This window comes from Peromyscus eremicus, chromosome 10, assembly GCF_949786415.1.
Source record: "Peromyscus eremicus chromosome 10, PerEre_H2_v1, whole genome shotgun sequence".
NCBI lineage: Eukaryota > Metazoa > Chordata > Mammalia > Rodentia > Cricetidae > Peromyscus > Peromyscus eremicus.
The window spans coordinates 52,735,782-52,745,144 of NC_081426.1; positions in this window are offsets into that span (position 1 = coordinate 52,735,782).

Below are 9,363 nucleotides of genomic sequence, written 5' to 3' on the forward strand. Positions count from 1 at the left end.
ATTTCATTTCCTTGAATGTTTTTGTAAGTCTTTTCTTTGGTTTCTTTAAGAGATTTATTAATGTCCTTTTCAGAGACCTCTGTCATCTTCATAAGATTGGTTTTAAGATCTTTGTGTGTGTGTGTGCGTGTGCGTGTGCGTGTGCGTGTGCGTGTGTGTGCGTGTGTGTGTGTGTGTGTGTGTGTGTGTGTGTGTGTTTCAGCATTGTTGGAATTTTCAGTGCTCGCTGTAATAGGATAGCTGGTTCTGGTGGGGACGTATTGTCCTTGCTGTTGTGTTCTTATGCTGGTGTTTGGGTATCTGGGTTTGGGGTAATTATAGGTCTACTTGCTGATTTCTGAATTTTTCTTTGGTGGATGGATGTTGTGTTCCTTGTTTTCTGTTTTCTTTTGCTTTTCTGGTCTTTGTGACCTAGAGTCTGGCAACTGTTATGGCTTATGTTCCAGCAGGGTATCTCTGTGTGAGTTGGGAGCAGGACTTCTGGTTGTTAATGTGGCCTTTGGTCAAGCAAAGCATCTCTGCCTGAGTTGGGGGACTTCTTCTGGCTGGCATGGCCCACACCTGATCCTTGTAGGGCCTTTTGCTTATATAGTGTAGATAAAGCTTTGTGTTATTTTGTGATTCCTATTTGAGTCCCTGTGTTACATTGTAGCTAGAGTTTTCCAGTCTTGCCTGGCCCATGGTCAGGACAAATCTCTCTCACCTGTCAGTCCCACAGCCACTCAGACCCAACTGAGTAAACACACAGAAACTTATATTGCTTATAAACAGTATGGCCGCAGCAGGCTTCTTGTTATCTAGTTCTTATATCTTAAATTAACCCATTTCTATTAATTTATAAGTTGCCACATGGCTAGGGGCCTAACAGTATCTTTTACATGTTGCTTGTCATGGCGGCAGCTGGCAGTGTCTCTCTGTATCAGCCTTCCACTTCCCAGAATTCTCTTCTCTCCTTGTCCCACCTATACTTCCTGCCTGGCTACTGGCCAATCAATGTTTTATTTATTAACCAATCAGAGCAACACATTTAACATACAGAATATCCCACAGCATTATATGAATTTCTTGTGCTTTTACTTCTGCTCTTTTTCTATGATTTGTCACATTCCAATTTTTGTTTCTGTTTTATTTTATTTTACTATTATCCTTTAGATGCCTGATTATTTTATAAGGAGAGATAGAAAGGGTGTGAATCTACATGGGGGCAGGTGCTAGGGAAGGAACTTGGATGAATTGGGTAGAGAAAATTATAAGCAGAACACACAGTATTTTAAAAAAAGTTCCCTTCCAAAGTAAGAAAAAGAAAAATAGAAGACCAAAGAAAACCAGAAAAATCTTTGCTCTAAGTAGCAATACTTTATTTCTAACACACACACACACACACACACACACACACACTACTAAAGAAAATTTTATCATGCTAATATCTGTGTTACAATTGTAAGAGATATGCTGGGCTTAAAAGATAGTATTTGCTCCATTTTAACTTCATGATTTTAATATTCAGTAATGGCAGGAGATAAATTAAATGGGGGAGGTGGCGGGAAGGGGGGAAGACTGGGGAATCCATGGCTGATATATATAAAAAAAAATTATAAAAAAAATTAAACCTGTACCATTACTTGCCTTTAATAGACTTTTATTCGAACTTTGTAATTACAGTGCTTTATTACTATATAGATATCTGAAGTAGTTTCATGCTTGTTGAAGTAAAGAAAACAAACTAAATGTCCCTGTCATTGTCTTGGAGGTGTTTGTTGTCAGTTGATTTTCAGTAGATTGCTTTATATATTTTTAATTTTACATGTTTTTAGTTTGTATGTAAATATTTTCTCAGTTTTCTTCAATTGAAATTATTACTTATCAAAATTTGGTTTTTCAAAGCTTCTGTAGGGCAAAAGACACTGTCAATAAGACAAAATGGCAGCCTGTAGAATGGGAAAAGACCTTTTACATCCCCACATCTGACAGAGGGTTGATCTCCATAATATATAAAGAACTCACAAAACTGGACATCAAAATACCAAATAATGCAATTAAAAATTGAGTATTGATTTAAACAGAAAATTCTCAACAGAAAAATCTCAGATGGCCGAAATACACTTAAAGAACTGTTCATCATCCTTAGTCATCAGGGAAATGCAAATCAAAATGACTCTGAGATATCATATTACACCAGACAGAATGGCTAAGATCAAAAACACTGACTACAGCCTATTTTGGAGAAGATGTGGAGTAAAGGGAATACTCTTCCACTGCTGATGGGAGTGCAAACTTGTACAATCACTTTGGAAATCAGTATGGCAGTTTCTCAAAAAACTGGGAATCAATCTACCTCAAGACCCAGTAATACTACTCATGGGCATATTTCCAAAGGATGCTCAATTATACCACAAGGACACTTGTTCAATTATGTTTATAGCAGCATTATTTGTAATAGTTGGAGCCTGGAAACAACCTAGATACCCCTCAACCAGAGAATGGATTAAAAAAAGTGGTAAATTTACACAATGTCATAATACTCAGCAGTAAAAAAAAATCAATGACATCATGAAATTTGCAGGCAAATGGATAGAACTAGAAAATATCATCCTGAGTGAAGTAACCCAGACCCAGAAAGATGAACATGATATATACTCATTTATAAATGAATATTAGATGTAAAGCAAAGGATAATCAGGCTACAATCCACAAACCAAGAGAAACTAGATAACAAGGAGGACCCTAATAGCGACACCCATGAATCACCCTGGAAGAGGGAAATAGATATGATCTCCATGAAAAAACTGGAGTGAGGTTCATTTACACAATGGAGTATTACTCAGCTGCAAAAACAATGACCTCATGAAATTTGCAGGCAAATGGATGGAATTAGAAAAAATCATTCTGAGTGAGGTAACCCAAACCCAGAAAGAATAACGTGGTATGAACTCACTCATAATTGGATATTAGGAGTAAAGTATAGTAGAAAAACCAACCTAAAATCCACAGTCACAGAGAGGCTAGGTAACAAGGAAGACCCAAAGAGGGACACATGGATTTCACTGGAAAGGGGAAGTAGAAGAGAAGTCTTGATTAACTGAGGGGTGGGAACATGGTGAGCATGGGGGAATAGGAACATGAGGGATCTGGTTGTGTGGGCTGTGGGCTAGACAGAGCAGGAGAGTAATGAAAGAGACATTATTATTTGTGGGGGGAGGGTGCACATTTCAGGGTTAGGAAGAAACCTGGTGCCAGGGAACCTTCCAGGAATCCACAAGGATGACTCCAGCTAAGACTCCTAGCAACGATGGAGAGGGGTACCTGAACTTGCCTTCTATAATCATATTGGCAACTACTATAATTGATTCAGAGAACCTTCACCCAGTAAGTGATAGAAACAGATCCCGAGATCTACAGCCTAGCCCAGAGTCCTTGCTGAAGAGAGGGAGGAGGGCTTGTATGTGCCAGGGTGTCAAAATCATGACAGGAGAACTCACAAAGACTGCTGACCTGAGCTCTGTGTAGCTCATGGGCTCTGGACAAAGAGCTAGGGAGTCTGAATGGGACCGAACTAGGCCCTCTTCATGTGTGTGACAATTGCGTAGTTTAGTTGGTTTGTGGAGCTCTTAGCAATAAGATAAAGACCTGTCCTTGGCACTCAGCTGACTTTTGGCAACCTCTTTACCATGCAGATTACCTAGCCCAGCCTGGATGCAGTGAGAGGAGCTTGGTCCTGCCTCAACTTGATGTGCCATGCTTTGTTGACACTCATGGGAGGCCTGCCCCTTTCTGAAAGGAGAAAGAGGAAGAGTAGATGAGGAGGAGGGTAGATAGCAGGTGGGGGGGAGGGTCGTTGGAGAAGAGGAAGGCATGGAAACTGTGGTCAGTATATAAAATAAATGATAAAAAAAATAAGAAGAAAAGAAAAGGAAACACAATTTGGTTTTCAGGCCTTTTTGTCAAAATTTGACAGGAAAATCTTTTCCTGGAGTTAAAAGAAGACATACTACTTAAACAAAAATTGTTCAAAAACCTCAAGGAAAAGGTTTGAACAGAACTGGAATATTTGCTCAGTTGGAAAATGTTTATGTGCATATGTGCCTTGATACCAAAGTTTGGCATATTTATTTAACATGAATATTATCAAGTGAAGTCTAAGTATGCATATTTCTTCTAAATTAAGGTAACTTTAATAATGTCACTCCCAAAGTTTATGAACATCCTTGAAGTTTTTGTGTGTTCCAAATTTGTGCCTAAATATAGTAATCAAAATTCTTTTTGCATCATCCTCATAACAGTAATAGCAAAAAACATATAGTCAATATCTTCAAGAAGTTAAGGACAATGAGGTCTAAGTTTTGATCACTGTTGCATTACGTGGCAGATCTCTGAAGATGTTAATGTTTCATTTATTAATTTTAGCAAATATTTCAATTTTTATCAATCATTCTCACCATATGAGTAGACGGCATGACCCAACAAAACACACCAAAACTGAGATATTAAGACATACAATTGTATTAAACACATACATGTAAATTAAAGAAAAATAGAGTATAAAAGTACAATAAGAAAAGAGAAAAATAAGACAGGTTATTCTAAAAGGCCTATAAATATGGTATTGGAATTACTATGTTATGGAATGATGAAATAACATTTTTACAAGTTTTCTTGTCATTCCTCGATATAATTTGTATAGTTTTTAAACACGATATTTATATAGTTTCTACAGGGAAAAATTTTTGCATACTGTAAGATAAACAATCAGAATTTGCAGTTTAAAAAAGAATGTCTATAACATTTAAACTAATTTCTTAATTCTAAACTATGTTAGTTCAAATATTGTCATATAATGGAAAATGTAGCAGCACACATTTCCCACTAGCACAGAGAGATTCTAGAGAAACAGACTGATAGAGTGATAGAGTGTAGTGGTGTGTGTGTGTGTGTGTGTGTGTGTGTGTGTGTGTGTGTGTGTGTGTGTGAAAGAAAGAGATTTATTGTAAGGAGTTACTAGTGCATTTATGGAAACTTGTAAATCAAAATTTCAGGGAGATACATTTTGACAAGCTCTCAACTCAGGAAGTCTGATCAGAGTTCTAGTTCTAAAGTTGACAACAAGCAGATGACTCAAGAGAAACTTTTGTAGATGAAGTTTAAGCCCTGAGTGCTGGGATTAAAGGCGTGCGCCACCGCTGCCCGGCCCTTTTTTTTCCCCCTCAAATTGATATCTTTTCCTTCTTGCTTTTCAGTCTTGCTGCAGGTGTAAGCTGCTGCTCCTCTAAGTGAGAACAGAAATAAAGGTGGAGCATGTCTTAAAAGGGAGATAAACCACACATCATGTGGATTTATAGAACTACATCACCAACTTTTCTTATTTGCCTCTGCATTACAATGTGTGTAGCTGCTCAGTCAGTATTGTCACGATTATATTTTTAACTAGGAATAGGATCAATCTTCTCACTATGTAAGACTTTAAACTATTTGGATGTTGCTTGCCAGCATTGTACTTACTTAAAAGGTTGAAGCTGTACATGGTACCACCTCAGAAATACCCAGAATAAGGTTTGAACTGCGTACCACTCAGCACAGTCAAGTTTACATTCAAACTTAATCACAACAGACAACATATATTAGGAAAAAAAAAAACAGGTAAAAACCAATTTATTTGAAAGAGTACTTAAGAACCTACTGTAAAGAATAAATTAAGACTTTAGGAAAAGTTTTGTCCACGAGATAATGGAGTGCTATGAAATAACTCCTAGTTAGGAATGTCGTGGGACAAAGCAATGTGCTGATCTTATTAGAACTGTACCCATCTGACAAATCTTAGTGAGGGAAAATAATTCTAGTATCTAAACTATTAAAATAGAGGGAATACTGGTCTTGGAAGAGCTAATTAATGAGAAATATTGCTGTTAAGCACAAATAAACAAATACTCAGTAATTAGCAGAAGCGACAATGTCTGTAACAAAAATACATTCGAAAAACATATTTGGTGTGATATTACAGTGATATTTGGTATGAGAGTACACACAGGAACACACAAAACACTTTTGAGATTTGAAAAGTGTGTAAGGTACATGGTGGAAGAATTATAGTTATTGAAGAAACATCAGGACTAATCAAATAAAATAATTTCATAGATTTTACAAAAAAAGTTTTGTGACTAGATTGTGATCGATATCTATGCATTTATATTAACAGAATGATAATTAACTAATAAAAATGAAACACAACTACATTGCTCTAGAGTGGAAATATGTTGATTGCGTTATCCATACTAACTACAGTCAGAGGCTAGGGCATAAACAAAAACTAGAAACAAAAATTAATTGCACCTCAATAAGATTGACATGCCATCACTTAGTAGAATATAGGCTTAGTGAAATGAATGAAAAAAGAAATAGGTGTTTGACTTGAAGTCCTGTCCAGGATTCTTTTATTTGGAGGTATACAGTTGGTTATGTACCTGCTTGTTTTGAATTTCATTATCAATCTAAACCCATTTTTTGTGTGATCAATATATTATGTCACATTCAGTCCATGACATAATATTTAAAGATTTATTGACCATGTTAATGCCTCATGATGTCTCAATGCACAACTCCATAGAAGTTCACTTTAATTCTCTGAACAGGAATAACATCAGTGTCTGATATATTCTCAATTTTCCATAAAATATCAAATAAGATGGATCTCCTCACAGCATGTGGGTGCTCCAGCTTATTGATAAGATAATCTATAGACCTATATGTAGCAGAATCTTAAAGAGTCTTATTAATAAACTCAAACCCAGGGCCAGTTTTTGGGGTGAAATGCTGGATGGTCAGAGAGATAGAATAAGCCACAGTTATCTCACCTCACTGGATCCTCAGCTGGTCCTGTTTCCTCAGACTGGAAGCCTCTGAGTCCTCATCCAGAATGAATCTCAGTTGAACTGCTGCTAGAAGCCTGAAAGCTTAACCAGCCAAATGCTTCTTGTTCCTGGTCCTCATGCCTTATATATCTTTCTGCCTTCTACCATCACTCCCTGGGATTAAAGGCTCACTTTCTGGGATTAAAGGCATGAGTCACCATGCTTGGCTGTATCCTTGAACAGATGGATTTCTGCCTCTGGAATGCTAGGATTAAAGGCGTGTGCTAACCTTTTCTAGCCTAAGTATCTTGTGGCTTTTCTGTTCTCTGACCCCAGATAAGTTTATTAGGGTACACAATATTTTTGGGAACACAATATCACCACACCTATACTAACCTGAGAGTTTGGTATATGCACACTTCACACCTCTTGTGCAAGAACTACTAGGAAGTGCAACCAGAGTGAAGTGAAGTTTTAGTGGAGCTTGATATTTTTTTACCAGTCTCAACATTTCAAAAATTGTAGTGTTTTGTGACAAATATCACACCAGTTGATATTCTTCATTCTTTGTCTTTGCCATACAGTTAACAATGAATTATAATGTCATTGCAAGCACCAAACTATTTCTTTTGAACTGATCTTAAAGTCAAGATTAGCTTGTAGTAGTATTCAAGAAATATTCATAATTTTGCTCTTCTTATTCTGTAACAGTAGTACCTATTTTATCAAAATTCATTATTATTATAGGAATCAAATTTATCTTAATGTATACCATGGTGAGACAGAGGTTTTCCTACTGAGGATTTCATGCCTGTGATTATTTGGGAGGCATTATGGTGTGAGCCTTCACTTGTGAATCAAAGTAAAAAGTAAACCAGTTTAGTTGGTCTTTGTCTGAATACCATGAAAAGATTAATCAGATAGATGAATGATTAAAGCTGATTGTCTCTTTTCATTTACATGAAAACAAAGTCAATGGTAAATAACAAAATAGTATACAAGAACAAATAATAACTCATGTTTTCAAAGAAAGGTTATAACTGTCTTCACCTAATTTCCCTTCAATTGTGGATAAATAGATACTTGAATTTGAACTAACAGAAGCATATCTTTGATGGCCAACAAATGATGTGACCTGATTCATTTGCCTTAGAAGGAACAAATACCTACCTTTTACTCCCAACATAATTAGAGAACAAAAGGTCATAAATCAGTGCAAGGAGATCAGAGCAAGGAGATCAGAGTTTACTGAATTAATAAAACAAAAGAAGTCGAAATGAGACCACTGCAAAAGACTTATTATCATGCCAATTATTAGAGAATGTCATACAATTTCACCTCCATTGTATGGCTGACTTATGTTCTTAGTGAATTACTTCCTGTGAATGAAATAAAACATGATTCATCTATAAAAGAAAAGATAAGGTGCATTCTATGGCATGGTGAACGTAGACAGTATGTTGCAATAGTGAAGGAAATTTCTTTATCTCTTATTCCCCTTAATCTACTACAAACTGACATAGTAACATAAGTTTTGTGTCTTATCCTAAAGCATGTTATCCCATACTATGCACATAGTTGTGAAATTATTAAGAAGCATTTTAGTTGTTGGTTCTCAATCATAATTGTAGAGAAAGTCTACTTTTGAATTAATTAGTATTTGAGACCCATATATGTTTTATTTTAATTTACTCTTATGAAATTGGTATTATCTTAAAGTAGATAATTATGTTTCAGTAGTGTAGAACCCATGGTCTTAACTGAGGCATAATTTATTAGTACTAAGGATACAAGAGAAATAATTAAGCACATTCCTCTTCAGTAGGCTTACTCACTGATGATGTACTGCAAATAATGCTGTTGAAAACTAATTGGAATTGAAATAAATCTTATAGCCTCCTTAGTCATGAGTATGATTAGTCATTAAGTCACATATGATTCATAATTAGAGATTGTAATGAAACTGAATTGAATTGAGTTGGTTTTTGTTGAGTGAGTTATTCTAAAGATAACTAAAATAAAAATAATAGATATGTCTTGTTCACTAGGATCACAGAAAAAAATTAATTTGACATCTTGAATCTTTATTCTGCTCTTTATCCACCTAAACAAGATATATTTTTGTGGGGTTTGAAGTTTACCTATGCAGTTTTGGAGTTGTATGGTAGACAAACATTTAAATATGAGAGTTTAAATTTGTAGTTCAGTTTTATCCATAAAAGCATATATTCTCTATGTATAGGAAGCAGGAGGACAAGTGATTAATATATCAGGAGGCCCCACAATGTAGAAAGAGAACAAACAGAAGAACGATGAGGTGTCCTGTCTGAAGGAGCAAGGAAGAACCAAAAAGTTTGCTTGAAGCATCAGAAAAGAAATTAAAATAATTGGATTAAATACAAGAAAAAATAGTTTAGAAGGAGTGTTATTTGGAAAATAGACTAGCAGCAGGACATGTCAAACAGCCACAGAGATGACCACCAACATCTGAAAAGTGATTAAAGGGAGGGAAGAAGCAGAT